Source organism: Antechinus flavipes, chromosome 2, assembly GCF_016432865.1.
Source record: "Antechinus flavipes isolate AdamAnt ecotype Samford, QLD, Australia chromosome 2, AdamAnt_v2, whole genome shotgun sequence".
NCBI classification, from domain to species: Eukaryota; Metazoa; Chordata; class Mammalia; order Dasyuromorphia; family Dasyuridae; genus Antechinus; species Antechinus flavipes.
Genome location: NC_067399.1, coordinates 332,338,888 through 332,359,821, shown reverse-complemented (window position 1 = coordinate 332,359,821; position 20,934 = coordinate 332,338,888). Strand labels below are relative to the sequence as shown.

The 20,934-nt window shown below is 32.4% G+C and overlaps 1 protein-coding gene across 1 annotated transcript in view; it reads right to left on the bottom strand.

The window, feature by feature from the left end:
- Nucleotides 1-19,446, bottom strand: part of SYT16 (synaptotagmin 16) — a 209,373-nt gene extending 189,927 nt beyond the window's left edge. The window contains exon 1 of the mRNA XM_051977788.1: nucleotides 19,358-19,446. The gene's annotated coding sequence lies outside the window, so the exon portion shown is untranslated. The remainder of the gene's footprint in view (nucleotides 1-19,357) is intronic.
- Nucleotides 19,447-20,934: the final 1,488 nt, after the last annotated feature.

Here is a 20,934-nt window from a genome sequence, read left to right as displayed (position 1 = left end):
TAGACATAATAGTATTATAAACAAATTAGAAGAACATAGAATAGTTTATCTCTCAGACCTATGGAGGAGGAAGGAACTTGTGACCAAAGAAGATCACAAAATAGATAATTTTGATTATATTAAGTCAAAAAGTTTTTGTACAAACAAAACTAATGCAGACAAGATTAGAAGCAAAGCAATAGACTAGGAAAACGTTTTTACATTCAAAGTTCTGATAAAGGCCTAATTTTTGTGACCAAAGAAGAACTAAGAGATCATTATTGATCACAAAATAGAAAATTTTGATTATATCAAATAAAAAAGCCTTTGTACAAACAAAACTAATGCAGACAAGATTACAAGGGAAGCAACAAAGTGGGGAAAGATTTTTACAGTTAAAGGTTCTGATAAAGGTCTCATTTCCAAAATATACAGAGAATTGACTCAAATTTATTAGGAATCAAGCCATTCTCCAAGTGATAAGTGGTCAAAGGATATGAACAGACAATTTTCAGATGAAGAAATTGAAACTATTTCTTGGCATATGGAAAGGTACTCCAAATTACTATTGATCAGAGAAATGCAAATTAAGACTATTCTGAGATATCACTACATACCTCTCACATTGGCCAAGATGGCAGGAAAAGATAATGACAAATGTTGGAAGGGGTGTGGGAAAACTGGGATCCCGATACTTTGTTGGTGGAACTTTGAATGGATCCAAAGCAATTTGGAACTGTGCTCAAAAAGTTATCAAATTGTGTTATACCCTTTTGATCCAGCAGTGCTTCTACTAAGCTTACATCCAAAGAGACCTTAAAGGAAGGAAAGGGACCCACATGTGCAAAAATGTTTGTGGCAAGCCTTTTTGTAGTGACAAGAAACTGGAAACTGAATGGATGCCCATTAGCTGAAGAATGGCTGAACAAATTATGGAATATGAATGTTATGAAATACTATTGTTCTGTAAGAAATGACCAGCAGGATGTTTTCAGAGGGGCCTGGAGAGACTTACATGAAGTGATGCTAAATGAAATGAGTAGAACCAGGAGATCATTATACATGGCAACAAGAAGACTATACGATCATCAATTCTGATGGATGTGGCTCTCTTCGAAAATGAGACAATTCAAACCACTTCCAATTGTTCAGTGATAAAGAGAGCCATCTACACTCAAAGAGAGGATTGTGGGAAATAAGTGTGAACCACAACATAGCATTTTCACTCTTTCACTTCCTCCTGTTTGCTTGCATTTTGTTTTTTTTTTCTTAAGGTTTTTTTTCCTTCTTGATCTGATTTTTCTTGTGCAGCAAGATAACTGTATCAATATGTATATTGGATTTAACATATATTTTAACATATTTAACATGTATTGAACTACCTGCCATCTAGGGGAGGGGGTGGAGGAAAGGAAGGGAAAAATTTCAAACAGAAGGTTTTGCAAGGGTCAATGTTGAAAAATTACCCATGCATATGTTTGTAAATTATTATTTTTTATATTATTACACTTATATATATAATATATAAATATTATAATATAAAATTATAATTTTATATTAAAGCTTTTTAGCTTTAATAAAATAAAAAAGAAATATCATAGTCAAGCTTTAGAATTTCAATATTCAAAAAAAATTGCAGGCAGCAGGGTAAAACACTTTCACATTCCAAGAAGAACCAATCTGAATAGCATAGAATTATTATGTGTATTCAAGAAATAAAAGGAAAAATTGGAATAGGTTTTCTGAAGAATAAGAAAAAAAGATTGATTAGCAATCAAAAATAACATCCTGCAAAACTGAGCTAAGCCAAAGCTTCAAAGAAAACTGGACATTCAGAATAATAAAAAATAATAATAATTTTAATCATTTCTTCAAAAGATTCCAGATGGAGAGGGAAACCAGAAATAGCTGTATTTGCAAGTGAATTATAGAAATCATTTAAAGAGAACTTAATATATTTGTGACAAAAATTATGCTTAAAAATAAAAATAAAAAGTATTGCACAAAATTCCTTTACTTTACTACATCTAACCTTGCTATTCAAACCAGGAGACTATAGTACTGTATCCAGAAATAAATAACAGTGACCAAGCTAAATTCTTACCAGACATACAAAAGAGTTCAACAATGGGGAAAGAATTAGCATAAATAATTTCATAAACAACACAATTTTTTTTAAAACTGTGCGATTAGTTTAGTAGATGCTGGAAAGTCTTTGACAAAATACAGTACTCATAAATGTTTTTTTTTAAAAATCTAACAAACATGAGCAGGAAAGGACAGGTCTTTCATTAATATGACCAAAAGTATATATTTGAAATCAAGACCTAACTCTGTTTGCAATGTAAATACACTATAGACTTTTCCAATACAAACTAGGGTAAACTGTTGTCTCCTCTCCTCCTGCTTTTTGACACAGTGCAAACAAATGCTAGGTGCAGCAGTTAAGACAAGAAGAAAAAAAGACTAAAGGTACAACCATTAGCAAGAAGGAAATAAAATTATTCTTATCTGCATCTGACATAATAGTGCAATTAGAAAATTGCAGAGAATCTATTAAGAAGGAAATGATTCGATTAATAGTTTTAGTAAGGTGGCAGAATACCAAATAAACATACACACAAACGCACACACACACACACACACACACACAGAGTCATTAATATTTATAGTCAGTATTAATAAAAACCATGTAGAAATTGTAAGAACACACCTAGTTAAAAAAAGTAACTACAAATACATAAATTATCTAGGAGTTAATCTATACAACTATACAATGTCTAAAGAAATGAAAATACAAAAAAAAAATTGACTATTCACTGCTCCATGCCAATATAATGAAAATTGCAACACTACCTAAATTAATTTACAGATTTGGTGCTATGACAATCAAATTACCTAGGGAATATTGCATAGAACTAAACAAAACTAAAACAGATTTAATTTAGAAGTATACAGAATCTAGAATCTCAAGGGAAATAATGAGGGGAAAATGCAAATGAAGAAGGAATAGCATATCCAGATTCCAAAGAATACTATAAAAGAATTTATCAAAACTATTTGTTAGTGGTTAAAAAATATATAGAACAGTAAATGAGTAGAAGAGAGTAGGCTTATGAGTAAGAAACTGAAGCAATTAAAGATATTAACTGAAAATTTGATAAATCTAGTAAAATAAATTTTCTAGGAGAAAGATCTATTGGGAAAACTGAAAAGCAATTTGGCAGAATCTAGGTTTAAACCATTATCTTACACCACATACCACAAGTTCTAAATGGATACATGACCTGAATACCAAACTTCATGTTATAGTAAAAATAATGAGAAAAGAAAGAAATCTGATTTCTTTTTCTTCAACTACATCTAAAGGGGAAAAATATTCAAATCCTGGTTCTGGCACTTACTGTGTGACAATACTATATTGTTGAGGCTTTGTTAATAATTACATTGAGGGCCTTTGATATTTTGATATTGTCTCAGCAGCCTGATCACTCTAAAATATCATATCTCTGGTCCATTCCTTTGACTGGTCAATTCCTCCCTAAATCTCTATTTTTTGGTAAAAAGTGCCAGGTCAGCCTTGTTTACCCTTTTATTGCTCTCTGGACTTCACTTCTTACTTTTTGGATCTCTTTCTCTACGATTCCCCTGCTTAGGAAACTTTTTCTTATGTGGTTTCTTCTTATGTGGAATAAATTCCTTGAGGGTAGAAATTATTTTTCTTTATGCTTGTATTTGTATTCCCAGTACATAGTTGCTTGGCACATAGTAAGTGCTTAATAAATGTTTGTTGGCTTGACTTGAATACATTGAGCAATTAAAAATTCATCAATGACACTTTTTGTCAATGCTTGTTATTAGAATTTTTTTTAATATTGCACCAAAATCTGCGTCCCTATAGCTCTCAACCACTAGTCCCAATTCGACTTTGCAGGACCAAATGGATATAGTCTATTACCTTTCTCATATGTAGACATTCTCATGCTGAAAAGAACCAAGAAAAAATGTTTGATTGCTAAACACAGGAAAATATGTCATTTTACCAAATTACAAACTAATTTCAGGGATAATGACACTAATGTCTTTCCTAAAACACATGCATGATCACATCATCGCTTTTTCAATAAATTCTGATTACCTTAAACATCAAATATAAACCCCCGTTTGGATTTAAAGTTCTTCACATTTTGATCCTTTCCTATCTTTTCAATATTCTTATACCTTCTCTCTCCCTCCACAAAGTCAATGGTCCAACTATACTACTTAGCTAACTATTCCTCACATACAGATCTTCATTTGCTATCTACATGTTTTGATACTAGCTCTCTCTATTAACTGAAATACACTATCAGTCTCTTATAATCCCAAATTTTCTTTAAAATTAAATTTAATGGCAGGGACTAGAAACTGAGTAGATGCCCATCAGTTAAGGAATGGCTGAATAATATACTATTATGGTATATAAATGTTATGGAATATTGTTTTCCTATAAAAAATGATCAGTAGGATGATTTCAGAGAGGTCTGGAAAGACTTACATAAGCTGATGCTAAATGAAGTGAGTAGAACCAACAGAACACATCAACAACATTATGTGATGATCAACTCTTATGGATATGGCTCTTTTCAACAGTGAAGTGATTCAGGCCAGTTCCAATAGACATTTGATGGAGAGAGACATGTGCATCCAGAAAGAGGACCATGGGGACTGAATATGGATCACAGCATAGTTTTTTCACATTTTTTGTTATTGTTTGTTTGCTTTTGAGGTTTTTTTTCTCATTTTTTCCCTTTTTGATCTGATTTTTCTTGTGCAGTATTCCATATTAAATGTGGAAATATGTATAGAAGAATTGAACATGTTTAACATATATTAGATTACTTTCTGTCTAGGGGAGAGGGAGGGAAAGAGAGAGAGAAAATTTTGAAACATAAGGTTTGCAGGGGTGAATGTTGGGGAAATTATCTTTGCAAGTATTTTGAAAATAAAAAAAATTATTATTTTTAAAAAGTAAAATTCTACTTAAACACCACTTTCTCCATGAAGATTTTCTGATTCTCGCACTGGAAGGGTCTTCCCCCCCAAAACTATGTTGAATTAATTTTTATATGTCTTGTATATATTTACATATGTAAGCATGTTTTTCTCTGTTATAATGCAAGATAGGACTGTTTCACTTTTGTATTTGTAACTCCCCTCCCCCATATCTAACACATTACTGGACACATTGAGTGAATGACTAACTGATAATGTCTTCTCATATCTAGGTGGAAAAAGAAATCACTGTTAGCAGCTCCCTCCTCTTAAAAAGGCTATTGTAAATCCTTTGATAACTTTCTAATTCCTAAAGAATAATTTTAAAACATTTAGCCTGCCTTGAGGACTTCCATAGTCTTTAAAAGGTTTAACATACCTGTGAATTCCTAAAATTTAGGGGATTTCTTTCTCAATCTGAATGGCAAACATGTTTATTCATACTACAATGAATCTTACAAGCATTTTAATTCTCCCTGGAATTTAGAGGGTAAATTGAAGTGCTGCTAACACTTTGTTAGACATGTGGCAGAAACAACAACAAAAGTGCTATCTGGTTGCCACAAACAGTGGATTTGATAATTTCCTTTTTTTTACAGAGAGCAGGCAGGGGTCACTGTATATATCAAAAACATATGCTAACAAACATCATTGCTGTGTAACTTGGATTTGTTTAGCTGTTTTAGCTTTTACAGGGAAGGATTCAATGTGAGAGTGTGGAAGGTCCTATCAAGAGAAAATTGTAATGTGATTTACAAAAGGCATCAAAAAGCTTCTTAAACTCTGTTTTCATGACAGACAGATTTTAATTAAGGAAATTATGAAAAACTTGCTTTAATCCTTCTGAAGGGCTGATTTCACAGACAACAAAGAACAATTCAACAAATCCCAATGGAAAATTTTTTCAGAACCATGATAGTAAAATCAATTTTGAACAGATATAAGCTTTGATGATCCTGAAAATGGAATTCTAGAGAGCTTCCTACACTCAAGGTTGTCAGAGGTTCAATTTAGAAGGTCATTAACTTGACCTAAACAAGTTCTCATGAAACAAATCATTTTACAGACTTAGAACCATGGTCCTCTGATGAAAAAGGTTTTAGTGATATTTCAAGATCAATTTTTCAGTCTCCCCAAATCTATCACTGAGAAAAACTTATTGAGATAAAAATAAAAACACAGACATTCAAGAATACCATATTATTGGAAGAAGTCCAAATGCTGCTATTTTAAGAACACCTGGGAACATGTTTCATTTAAACCAAAATGGAACATTCCAGTTCTAGCCACCAGGAGTATGATAAAAGGAGTCCAATTTCAATATCTATGTATATATCATCTCTATGAGCAGTACAAAAAGTTTCTTTTCAACTAATCCAAGCACTAGCTAACATCGAGAAAAACATTTCAGCAAACCCTGTGGATGTCAGATAAAAGCAAGGAAAACAGAGGATAAGAGGAAGGTAGAAAAAAGAATAATGAAAAAGGAAAAGAACAGTGACCCCAAAAATAAAGAAAAAAGAGAGAGAGAAATAGAAGGAAGAGGTAAGCTTGAACAAAGATTCCATTTTGTAGTCAGATGAGACTTCCTCTATATCTTGACTCCACATAGTTAGATGCTTTAATCAGTCCAATTCAATCCAACAGGCATTTATTATTAACTCTATCCTTTAGCACTCTTTTAAAAAATATTTTTAGAGCAGAGTGTGCAAATTATCTTAGATTCATATTATGTTCAACACAGAAAATAACCTGACATTTGTCATATAGGATATCCCAGTGGAAAAATTTTCACTTAACATGAAATCACAAAAAACAAAACTTGTATTCCTTAGGAAATAATGGAAGAAAGAAATGATCCTGTACTCATTACCATGGAAACATGAAAACATCCTCTAAAGATATCTCTGAAGACAACACACATCACCACTTTGACTTTCAATCACAAGTCTCTCCAAAGAAATAAACTGTAAATTATATGAATTAATTCTATGTTCCTTTTTCCATTCAAACAGATGGATTTTGGATAATTTTTAAGGCAACTTATGACTCATATGTAACCTTATTTCAGATCACAGGAGCTTTCACAAAGAAAGATTTACAATATTGAATTTTTTCCTATGCAAATTAAATTCCAATACATGGAATACTGTCAAGCAAAAGTATAATTATTGAATTTAAAAAATTTCCAAGCTCAGAGCTTAGTGCTTTTTTCAATCAACCACTTAGTACTTCTTTACATGTTGATCTTTACAATAAATTTTATGATTTTACAAAATGCTATACAAAGTCCTCTTGACTAACAAAATTAAGGAGGCAAATAGATATAACTCTAGCCATATTGAATTCTGAAATGAGCAGAGACTGGGCTCTGGCTCCAATTTCCTGCTTTTCCTCCTGGCAGAAATTAAAGTCTTCCTTAAAAAAAAAAAAAAAAAAGCTAGGTGGAGGAAACCTAGAATTATTTATTCATGCTTCCCTATGAGCCACATCTCAACAGATCTATAAGGACACACCTACATGATCAACAAAACACACACATACATATATCTCCTATACATGATTAATTCTCTAATAATCATGCTGGTCACCACTGTTTCTGCCCACTTTATTAAGGAAGGACTTCCCATTAATAGCCTCTTCATAACAAATCTTATGGGTCCAAATATAACTAGTCAAGGACAGTTACAATTTCTATAAAGCTACACTATATTAAAAAGTCTGAGCTTCAGGCTGCTGCCATTTTGGTATTTATTTTCTGAGGCAATTAGGATTAAGTAATTGCCTGAGGTCAGATTTGAATTCAAGTCTTCCTGACTTCAGGAGTGGTACTCTATCCAGCCATCTAACTGATCCCATTTGGGTTAACAGAGTGTGTGTGTGTGTGTTGGGGGAGGAAGGGGAAGGGAGGGCGAAAGTTTTTTTTTTTTTAAATACAATCATCCTTAGTGAATCTTTATTCCTAAGGGATGACTCCTTACTTAATAGAAAAAAATGCTGAGTTGATTAGAGAGCTTTAGAAAAAAAAGACATTCTTCATTCTTCAAGAGAGTAGATGCATGGTCCCAGGATCTTTCTGGGACTAACACCAAGGCATAGAGAGGGGAAAAAGACTTTGAAAACAGCAAACATTAAATGGAAACCAGTGTCTCAATATGTGTTTGATTTTGAGCTTGTCTCCCCAAAAACTATGGAGAATTTTTTTTTGTGTGAGATTGGGATCTATCTCTGAATTGAGAAGATGTATCTTGTTCCTAGTAAGAGAGTTTCACTGTATGTATTATCTGATATATTCTAATCTATAGAACTTCTCCAAATTCTATTTGTATCTCTTTGGATTAATAAGTTTTCTCATTATTCACAATATGTGATGGTCTTTTACATACCTAGCTTTTGGTGGGAAGTAACCATGTCAACAGGTGTAGACAAGTCGTAGCTTTCCCAGTTAAGGGACTGTGAAGTTAGTAGTTTGTTTTTTTAAAGCTAAAAATCATCATGCCCCTAGACCAGTAAGTTTTAGAGAGGCAAACAGGTATAATTCTAGACATATACTACACACTGTCACAGACCAATTGAGTGAATCCAATGGCCCTTCTATAACTCCTCTAAAAGTAAGAACCACTGTTTTGCTTGGGAGGGAGCAGGGAGAATGGACAAATTTCCAGAGATTCCTGTCAGTATTTCCTCTTGACCCACTTCTTTATAAATTTAAACATCCCATGTGGCTATACACACATCTCACATGAACAGCACACACCTTACATTTATGCAGCCATTGTCTATCCCATACTATCCATATCAGATCACTTTTTCTGCTTTAGATTGTTATTTCAACCTAGACCAGACCAATGACAGTTTGGAGAAACCACTGAATTCCCATCTTCCCACCTACCTACCACCAAGCTGAAATATTTAATTCAAGGGATTAGAATCTGCCCAAGGACCAACTTTTCAAAAATAACCTGACCAGCAAAAAGCAGAGGAATAGGTCATGAAGTACAAAGTACTGTAGATTGTCTGATTGTCTGACTGTGATGTATGTAGTAAGCCGAGGCCACTGAAGACAAACCTCTCCTCCTATCATTTCCCCAATCTCCCTTTTTAAGTGTCAAGATCCCAAAATGCAGATTTGAACACATTGACCCACCTTCTCATTTTCCCTTATTCCTTCTCTTAAGGAAGAGAGAGAGAGAGAGAGAGAGAGAGAGAGAGAGAGAGAGAGAGAGAGAGAGAGAGGTGCTTTGGAGAAGACTGAACTAAATCTTAAAGAGTACTTGAAAGTTAACTTTAATTTCACTTTACTATGTTCAGTAAATCATGCAATTACATATAAAAAAGTCAATTGCCTGAATTATAAATCCAGAGAGTGTGATGAAGCTAGAAAACTTCCAGAATTCAAGGTGAAGATAGAAGCAGTGAGTTTCCTATAATTCTCTCATAATTCAAAACCATATTTCACATTACCCCTAGATATTGAATTAGGATTAGTGAAGGTTTCAACCTTGACCAGATGTCTGTAGGAGCATGTATAATGGATAGGCAACTGTTACAAAATCTCAAGGGTATCATCTGTGATATAGTTTAGGGAGTGTCTCCCTCACTATTCTATAATGAGCTAGGTATGGGTTGTACTACTAGCATAATATCTCAAAAGGCATCTGGGATACTTACCTAATACATACCCAAGCTCCACCCAGAACATCTCATATAAATACACTTTCATCTCAGAAGAAAATGTATAGTCCATCTCATTTCTTGCCTTGTGTAGACTTGTAATGACTGACTTGTTTTATCTCTAGTACTTTCCTTACTTCAAAGAATAAAAATTTTCTCTATAGATTTTTTGTTTTAGAAAAATATAGTTATATTTTCATAAAAATATAGTTACATTTTCATAAAATGTAAAAATATTTTTAAATTTTATTTTAAAATAAATAATATAATTAAATTTGTTACATAAATATATAGAAATAAACCAGCATTTCCTTAATAATCATTTTAAAAAGATTGTGCATGAAATTAAAAATCTATTGTGTGCATTTTGCTAGTCCATTAACACATATAATAAATTTATAAATAAAATTTAAACATTTTTTTTCCTTTTTTTCTTTCCTCTTCCCCAACCCTAGAGATAGCTATCATTAGACATAAAAAGGTATGTGTATGTGTATTCATACATATGTAAACTGTAAAGTTATTCCATACATGCTTCAATTTACTAGTTCAAAGAATAAGATTTTACTGAGGGAACACTTACATTGAAATGGTGAGGATAAAAGGAGTGAACCATGTATTATCTATTATTCTGTATATACATTGTGTGAGAAAGAGAGGAAGAGATAAGAAATCATAATTGATGTTTTGATATTTCAATGATCTTCTTTCAGTTTGTTTTTCTTTTCTTTTCTTTTTCTTTTTTTTTATCTACTGGCTTGTGTCCCATGCATCAAACTCAGAACAGAAAAGATCTCTCCAAAGAAAAGAAGCTTTTTGAACTGGGCCTCTTGAGAGAGACCATGATACCTTCACCTTTTCCATTCTCTAGCACAGTACAATGTGATGCTAGTGGGCAGCAGATCACTTCAAAACAATCTAAAAGCTGTTCCACAAACCGACAAAGGAACATGGTTAGTAAGCACTCTTGAAAGTTGTGTTGCCACAGCAACCAATATGACCTCCCCTAACCTGTAAAGTGAAAATGTGCCATCAAGACAGGAATAGGAACTATATCTGTGGTTTCATCAGTTTAAGGAGCAACCACATGAAGATACTCTCTCTACCATTACAGGTCAGTACCTTCTCTGCAAATAATAAGACACTGGAACTAACAAACCTGTTTATTTTTCTTTTAATTAATACCTTCTCTGTGTTAGGCTCATTGGGTTCAAATATAACTATAAGATAATGACATCTCCAAGACTTTCTGTAAGTAAACTATGCTAAGACATCTGGGCTTCCACCTGTTGCTGTTTTGTTATTTAGCAGCACAATGTTTTCACCCTCAGTTTGAAATACAAGCTTTCATTTAAATTAGTCTTTATGGGAATCATTTCCTCTTCACTCAGGGTTTTTTTTTTAAACTACTCAACATGACAGTGTCTATACTGTATATGACCTAGATGATATAGCAAAAGTAGTCACAGTTTAAAAAATTTTTTTAAATTGGGAAACATGATCTGGAAATGTATTTTTTCCACTGTCATTAATATCTCAATAGACTCAGCATAACACTGACTTTCATGTTAGTGAGGACATGGTTCTCCGTTTTAGGGCTTATATACTCTTGATACTTAAAGATGGTTGAAACAACTTATCTTTGTAATCGAATGTAACAAGGAAACTTGTATGATCTTGATATGCCCTTGGCAAAGTCCAAAGAAAGCAGGAATAAATCTTCTACTATCACTTTACTACAGTTAATCACCTTTGAAATCAGAATTGTGTCAGAAAATCTAGGACATATAATCACTATGCACACGGTTTATATGTCTAACTATTAATAGTAACATATCAATAATTCACACAATAATAATACTTGATTATATTCATGTTATGAGTCTACATGTATATTCATATATGTATTAGAGAGAGACAGAAAGACAGAATGAGCATAAATTCAGAATTAGAGGACATGGATTCAAATTGCAGTTCAGACACTTACTTTCCCTAAGCAAGTTACAACTTACAAATTTCAATTTTCTCATCTGAAGAGGGATATAGAAACACTTACTACACAGGGTTGTTTTGAGGAAAGAAACATTATAAGGTGCTAAATAAATGAAGATAAACTTTTTTTTTTTTACTGGATCTGTGATTTCCTTGGCACATGGAATTCCTTGAAAGGAAAACCAAATTGCCAAAAGAAAAAAGAAAGAAAGAAAGAAAAGGCAACTTACAAAAATAAGAAATAAAAGTTAGAAAATATTTGGTCCAACTACATGCCAATGAAACTAATAACTTAAATGAAATGAATGAATATTTACTGAAATATAGAATACCCAGATTTTTAAAATAAGAAAAAAGCAAAATTAAATAATATAGTCAGAGGTGGGGGCAGGGAGGATTGAATAAGCCATAAAAGAATTTCAAAAGAAAAAATATTAGACTTATTAACAAGTTAATAAGTCCCAAGCATTCAAAGAAAAACTAAAACTCTAACATCAGATAACTTTTTACAAAAATAATGAAAGAAAAAAATTTTTATTAAATTTCTTATATGAAGCAAATATGATCCTAATAGCCAAGCCAGGAAAATACAAGTCAGATAACAAAACTATAAAGTACTATCACTAGTAAATATCGATGCAAAAATATTGAATATTGACATTAGCAAAAGCAATACAGTAATTATAATTGTGACTAGATTTTACTAATACAAGAAATATAGAGTTGATTCAGTATTGGGAAAACTATAGTTATAATATCATATTTGATTTTTAAAATTTTTTCTCTTTATTTTTTCCAAATTTATTTTATTCGAAGAAACAGAATAAGAAAAAAGAAAAATAGAAAAGAAATACAAAACAAAATGAAACAAAACAAAAGAGAACATTATCATGTACCCAGCAGAACATCAGGGAGGATTCAAAATATATAACAATAAATACCAATTTAAGAAAAGTGTATATATATATATATATAGAAGAAATTATATTCATGAGTATCCATTTTTTCTTTAGTTCCTTGTAAATTTTCTTTTGTTCTCTGCTGCATACCTTTTTACTTTATTATTTTTCCCTGTTTCATCCCCCACATTACCCCCAAGCAGGCTACAGTTTATAAAGGATATAATTATATATACATATTAGATATATACATACACACATACATATACACACACATATCTCCCTTTCATTCCCCCACCATTTCCAAGCAAGCTACAGTTAAGAAAAGATATATTTATGAATACATATGTATATATATATTGTATTATATATAATACATACACTGATACTCACAGGTATCCCATATATATCTTTCCTAGCCCTGCTAACTCTTTCATTAAATTCTGCTCCATAACTTGGCTTACTATTACTTAACCTCACCCTATCCAGAGATCCCTTCCTTGTCTTCTTCCCCCACCCTTTGCTTCCCCATCTACCTATCCCTCCCCCCTGTTTCTTTATGGATTTTGGAGGGTGCTATACCCTTCATGATATATATGAAGTGCTGACTATTGAAACCATTCCGGAAGTAAGTAGGTTTTCAGAACTATAAATCCTCCTTCCTCCTCTAATGCCTCTTTATCTATTCTTCCACAGCATCTCATTTGTATAACATGATTACAATTTTTACCTTTACCTGACAATCTTTCTTTTGAGCTTACCCTATTGCTGATGTAAATCTTAAACATAAAGTATACATTTTCTATGTAAAAAAAAAATTTGTCCATATTTAAACAGTTTGGCCATGTTGAGTTCCTTGAAAATGCTCTTTGACATTGGCTCCTATATGTTAAAATTTCTATTAAGTTCAGGTTTGATTGATATAAAGTCCTCAAAATCTGCAAGTTCTTTGAATGTTCTTTTTTGGTCATACAAAATTATAGATAATTTGCTGGATATGATATTTTTAGTCACAGGCCTAGTTCTTTTGCTTGTCTATTGATATGATTCCAAGACCTGTGGTCTTTCATTGTAGCTACTAATAAGTCTTGTAAATTCTGTGTTTCCTGTAACATTGTGTTTTGAAAAAAAAACTATAAAATTCATAAGTATACAGAAAAAAATCTTATTGATTTTGAAATAATATGACATCCATTTCTCTTTTCAAAAAAAACTAGAAAATAGAAATAAGAATATTTCTTAATATGATAACATTTACCTAAAACCAAGAATAAGAATTATTTGTAATGGAGAAACAATAGAAATCTGTACAGTAAGAGCAGGGGTAAGAAAGAAATGTTAATTATCAATACTATTTAATATGATTCTTGATAAAACAAGAAAGAGAAATTTGAAAAAGTAAGGGTAGGAAAAGAAGATTTTTTTTTTTTTGCAAATAGCATGGTACTTTACTCAAAGAGCTTTTAAAAGTCAATTTAAAATAAATGCAAAAAATAATTTCAGTAAAATAGCTGAATATAAAATATATCCACATTAATCATGAACTTTTTCTGTAAATTATCAATAAAAACAATCAAGAAGTAATAGAAAGAAAATAATGCATTCAAAATTATTTTTAAAAGAATGGGAATGACAAAGATACAAACCAATAATATGCATACAACTTCAAAATATTCTAAATCTAAGAAAATGGAAAGCAGTCTGGCAGAAATTAAATTTAGACCATCTTCTACCATAAGCTACAATAAAATCCAAACTGATGTATGACCTAGATATGAAACAAGCAAATGAAAGAGATATTTTTCACAAACATCATTCAATTGAAACTGTCCTCCACTAATTGCCCATTCTAATGGCTTTATCCTCCTTGACTTCTCTTTGGCATTTGACACTGCTTATCACATTCTTTTCCCTGATTCTCCATAGTAGGTTTTCATGATTTTTCTCTCTTCTGGTACTCTTCCTATCTTTATGACTAATATTTCTCACTAGCTCATACCAGTCCTTCATCCACATTATATTTCCTAACTGTAAGTTTATCCCACAGACTCTGTCCTGAACTCCCTTAAGCTATTCATCCTATATGATCTTACTCAGTGATCTCATTGGTTTCCATAAGTTTAATTATTATCGCTATGCAAATGATTCCTATCTCTATGTGAACTACTACATTCGTGCATCTCCTACTGTTTATTAGATATCTAATGATATCTAATTATATCTAGATGGACAGATAAACAATAAATATGATATCATATATACATGCAAATATAAATGTACCAAAAACAATATATCCAAAGCAATTTATGCAGTAGATAATATCAGACTTCTGCTGCAGAAGAGAAAGGTTCCTTTCATCCTGCCACTGAGATTTTATCAGTTTGAGCATATGACCCAAGGCTTCCTAGGGACAATAGTCACTTTTCAAAAGCTGGTAAAGAAATTAGTCACAAGCATGAATTTTCTGGAAGTGTCAGTATACTTTCATTGTCTTTGGAAAGACACTGGAAGAACAAAAGATTGTTGGGAGCGTTGGACTATCTTAAGAAGGTTTGTATGAAGCTGTCAATTAAAAAGTGACAGTTTTGCAGAACTTCTGTCAAGTATGTGAATCTCAGAAAGGCATTATTGAAAATGTAGAGAAAAAGGATATCCCCACCCCACCCTCCCTTGCAACTTGACCATCCCCAAAGAACCTTCAAGATCTAAATACATTCCTATGATTTGACAGTTATTTACACAAATTTAAGAACTATTTTAGAAACAAAAAAATTTTTAGAGCCATTAAATTATTTCAATCAGGTATTATATGTGATTAAAAAGACCCAGAAGCAGAAGAGTAAAAATGTTAAATTGCTCTAAAACCTACAAAGTCTTTTAGATACTGATGGACAAAAACATCTGCACAAGTTTTCAAAGCCACAGTCAATACATGCGCTTCAGGGCTGACCCATTCAGATACAAGAAAGTCTTTTGTCCTACACACAGATGCCAGACTGAATAGTTTGAGAACTAATCTGTACCAAGAAAGTAATGGTTACTAGAAATCAACTGCATTCATCAGCTGACTTACTAAAGTAGGACTCACTACTCCGTGCACAAAATGGAATTCCTGCTTCTAAAATGAACCATTAGAGGAAAGTTCAAAGATTCTGTACAATATAGTGCAAAATTTCATTTTTGAACTGTTATCTGCTGACATTTTGACCAATGCCAAGTTAAATCCTGCTGCCAGAGATGAGTAGCACTCCTATCTAACTATGAATTCAGTATATATATTAATAGGTCTTTGACCCATAAATAGTCTTCAGTTTTCATAAAAACACTTTGGATTGTTACTATCAGCATTAAACTGAATTTCAGCTCTCTTTTTACTGAGTCAAGAATCCCATATTTCTCTTAAGTTTTGATTATACTTTACTTTTGATGAAATTGAATGCTACCTTCTTAGAGATGAATGAACTATCCTGCTGTGGAGTTCTCAGTTTTCATTTCACAGCTTCTGAATTTCCCCATCATTTTCATCAAACTAGTCTTGATGTTTGTGACTGTTGTGATCCAGATGACCAAATGCAGTGCTATATGTCAAATTTCTAAAAGCTCCCCACTTTTTTCTTCTCCATTGTTGCCAACTGTGTCTTGGCTCAACTTACCCTGCAAGTTGGCAACAAACTGTTTCCTCTCAGAGAAATACTCTAATCTGTTTATATTAATTCTTCTAGTATTCTTCTGCCTTGGGACTGCCACTTTTGTTGAATGCAAATATTCAGCTTGAAGAGCATAAATTTACAATCAGTCCAGCACTCTGTACCACATATTTCCTTTGTCTGGATAATGGGCAATGCTCTTGAGCTTTCCTAGTCAACAATAGGATGAAACAAGGCTGTGTGCTTGCTCCCATTCTTTTTAGCTTGATGTTTTCAGTCATGTCCAATGCCTTCAATGAGGACAAATATGGAATCAACTACCAAATTGATGGTAAATTCTTCCACTAGAAAAGGCTACAAGCCAAAATCAAAGTAGAGGGAATATTTGTGCTTTTTTGTTTGTTTGTTTTCAGATTATTGTGCCCTTACTGCAGCTTCCAAAGCTGAGCTTCCACAAAACATGGATCAATTCTCTGCTGTTTGTGCTAATTTTGGCCTAATGATCTACATCAAGAAAACACAAATCCTCCATCAGCCAGTACCACATCACCCATATGTGGAATTATCAGTTATAGCAAAAGAAGTTTTGAATGCTGTGGATAAGTTCTCTTACACTGGCAGTATACTTTCCAGGGATGTTCACATTGATAATAAGATTGCCACATACATTACCAAAACAAGCTCAGTTTTTGGGAGATTCCAAAGGAAATTGTGAGAGAAGAGAGGTATCACCTAACAAACAAACTAAAGATCTACAGCTGACCTAATTGTATACTTTGAAACCTGGACATTATACCACTGCCATGCTTGGAAAGTGAATCACTTCCATTTGAATTGTCTTGGGAATATTCTTAAGATCACTTAGCAGGATAGGATTCCAGACACTGAGGTCACTTCTCAAAGTAAACTGCTGCAAAGAGTGCAACTCCATTGGCCTGGCCACATTGTTCAAATGCCAAGTATATGCTTGTCAAAAAATACTTTATGGAGAGCTCACACAGGGCAAGCACTCACAAGATGGGCAGCGAAAGTGATACAAGAGCATTTTCATGATATTTCTTAAATACTTTAGAACTGATTGTATCTATTTTATTATATGACAAACATTGGCACAGAACTGCCCAGCATGGCATGCCTTCCTCAGAGAAAGTATTGTGCTCTATGAGCAAAGCAGAATCAAATTATCCCAGAAAAAGCACAAGATGTGCAAAGTTACAGAAGCCACCCTAACTGTTCATATGGACTATTTTTGTCCAACTTGTGGCAGAATATTCTGAGCTCATACTGATCTGATCTGACACATTCAGATGCACTGTAACTCAACTCTAACATAGTGATGTCATTCTGATCCTCTTTGAGAATGAAGGACAAGCAACCAATCATATATTAATAGTAAGACAAGACAAGGCTGAATACAAATGGTCTGTCAGAAGCATAACATCAAAACTATGGTTATACATAAGGGAGGAGTGAAGGATATGTCATTCAGGGAATTGGACAATCAAGTGAAATAGCTAGCATTTAGACTTTCATCAAATAGCATTTAAGCAGCAAAAATTAATCTTATTTTATTGGATCAATATTCTTTGCCTCATGTAGTCAGTGATGGGAGCAAAGGTCTAATGAAGGACTTTGAAACATAACACAAGCCAAGAAACAAAGAAATGATGTAAAAGGACTTAGTTTCCATTCACCTTACTATTCAGACAATGACAGAATTTGGAGCTAACCCATACCTAGCTGCAGGGATGTGCATCAATTGGGGAATAGCTGAATAAGTGTTAGCATATGATTGTGATGAAATATTATTATACAATAAGAAATTATGCACTCAATAATTTTAGAAAAACATGGAAAGACTTGTGTGAAATAATGAAAAGCAAAATGAGCAGAATCAAGGGAACATTGTATACACTAACAATAATATTGTTTCAAGAGAAACCTTGAGCAAATAAACTAATTTGTTTATCATAAATACCTAAGTTAACTATAAGAACATCTGAAGAAAGATGCTATCTGTAATTAATGAAAGAACTGATAAATAGATGTATAGGATATTTTACATATATGTGCATATATATCTGTGTCTGATGGTAGCCATCTCTAGAATGGAGATGGAGAAAAAAAAGAAATGTGCACGATAAATTTTGTATATTTGAAAGGAATGGAAAGTTGTGCACAGTAAATTTACAGTTTCATGTACAAATCTTTCTTATTGTATTATTTTATGGAAATACTTATTTTGTTCCATAAATCAAAAATAAATAAATCATAGTAAGTATATAATAAAAGCTTGTTGGTTAAAAAAAAAGAAAAGAAACAATACTCTCTGATGAACAGAAATGATCAAAACTTACATCAACATACTCTAAGGGATGATCAGACTAGTTAAGATGGTTTGCAGTGAAAGACATACTTCCAGTAAAAGAGATATATTATAATATAGGCAAGAACATTTCTTCACACTGAATCTCAGTTCAGTGAAGGGGAGAAGATTGAACTCAGAGACAATACGTTTCCTGACTAAAACTTCTGCTATGGAGACTTAGGATATGAGACAATTCACAGACATGGAGCTATTGATAACTAAAGCACCAATAAGTTCAAGTTTAGGAATACTAGTCTATAGATATGATGAGATTAATGATGGATGAACAACATTAACTGGCTCAAATATTTGTAACTAGGTAACAAAAGAACAAGACATACTTAATCCATGAGTTAAACTCCAGTAAAACTGTAGTAGTCGTCACACATTTTAGCCTACCAATCCCAATTCCAAAACCACTTTCTTTCTAACATATTTCTTCTCTGTTAGTGACACAGGCCAATGTTTTGAACTTTTTTCAAAGCTATTTCTAAGAAGCTTTCATTTTTAAATAAAATAAATTCATAAAACATGACCAAAATGTGTCAAATACACTAACTATTCCATAAAAATATTGATTCAGATTGCTATAGGTGCAATAGTATATTTATACATACATTAAATATGCCAAATCTGTGGGGTTTACAGAATTTTTAAACTATCAGAAGAAACAGTATGTACCTAAGAATAAGAAAAATAGCCCAAGAAATCATCACAAGTCTCCCTGTATTCAGCTGCAAAGCTAGTCAAACAAAAGAAATTACCTTGCAAAATGAATCCCCACAAGTGCTTTCCAGTTAGCTATGTAATCCATTAAAATGGCCACATATTCTTTAGTTATGGCTCCTTTTCCTCACTCCAAAGAGTGAATGAATGCTAACTAGGACTGAATTGAAAGACAGTCCTAGCCCAAACAATTAGATTTACAGGAGAGAAGTGGGAGGGGGAGGAGAGAGTGAGAGGAAATAGGTGAAATATTCCCTAGTATGAGAACCACCAAATGAATGTTTGCTAAAGAGGAGGAAGAAAAACCACCCTACATTACTCACCATTGAGACTATTAGAATTTTCTACCTTAACTATGTGCTTTTAATTTTTTTTAAAAAACATAATCACCTGTATGATAGTATTATTAGATCTCATTTTGTCAGCACAATTAACTTGTTTATAAATTAGTTATGAAAATTACAAATTATTATTCATTTAATACTAAATTGTAAGTAATTATTCTCTTTAGACAAAAGATGTAATTTGCTGCTCTAAATTCTGATTCTGGTCATAAATATTTGGGATCAATCAGAAAAGTACTTTGTTTCTTTTCTTGGAGTTGACAGATCTTACCAAAAAAAGTATAGGATCACAACTGGCACACAATGAAGACAAAATGCCTAATCTCATGTGAATATCCTAGTAGAGAATAAAATATACATTATTTTTGGGCATTAGTCACTCATTTCATTGAATAGTTTTACAGAGCCTCAGTCTAAGTTTGAGCCCAACCTTCCAGAATTTAAAAGCTAAAAGGACATACAAATTAAAATCACTTTGTTTTTACTTCTGGCATTATAAAGGCAGTTATAATGGTATTGCAGGCTGAAATTGAAAGGCACAGATGTGTGGGCTGAAAGAGCTTTTGCTGACAACTATCTAACCAAATTCCTTAGACAAAAAAATAAAATAAAATAATAAAATTTCAACTAAAGAATTGTTACAAAACATCCAATTTGCTTTTTACTCTATTTTTGTATTCTGTGTTTTTGTAAAAATTTTTTGGATCATGTCAACTATAAAGTTTCTAAGAATATCAATTACAGATGGCCATATCTCACTCTGTCCTTACTATTATTAATTGACTGGTTAACTACTGGTGGGATCTTCCTTGTTTTACATAGTAAGGCTTGATGTTTGTTGAATGAATCTATTTCAACCTTCTTATTATGCAGATTAGGAAACTAAGTCACCAGAAACTCAAATAATTTATTCTAATTAGAATTGTTCTAACTTTTTTGCAATTCTAGAACATTTTGTTTGCATCTTTCTTTTTTCTTCATTCTAGTATATATTATGTTTAAGATTGTAAATTCCTTGGGGGAGGAGACCATAAGAGTGTTTATCTTTGTATCCCTAGAGACTAACACAGTACTTTGTACATAATAGACATTTAATAAATGTGAGCTTTTTTATCTTTTGTTGATTTTTTTATTATAGATCACATTCATTTCTGAATATAACCTCCCTTAATTAATAAGTCTTCCCTTTTAACAAAGACATTTTTTATTTTTCATTAAACCAACTAATAATATAGGGACTGTGTTTTTAATAATATATACAATATTCCACA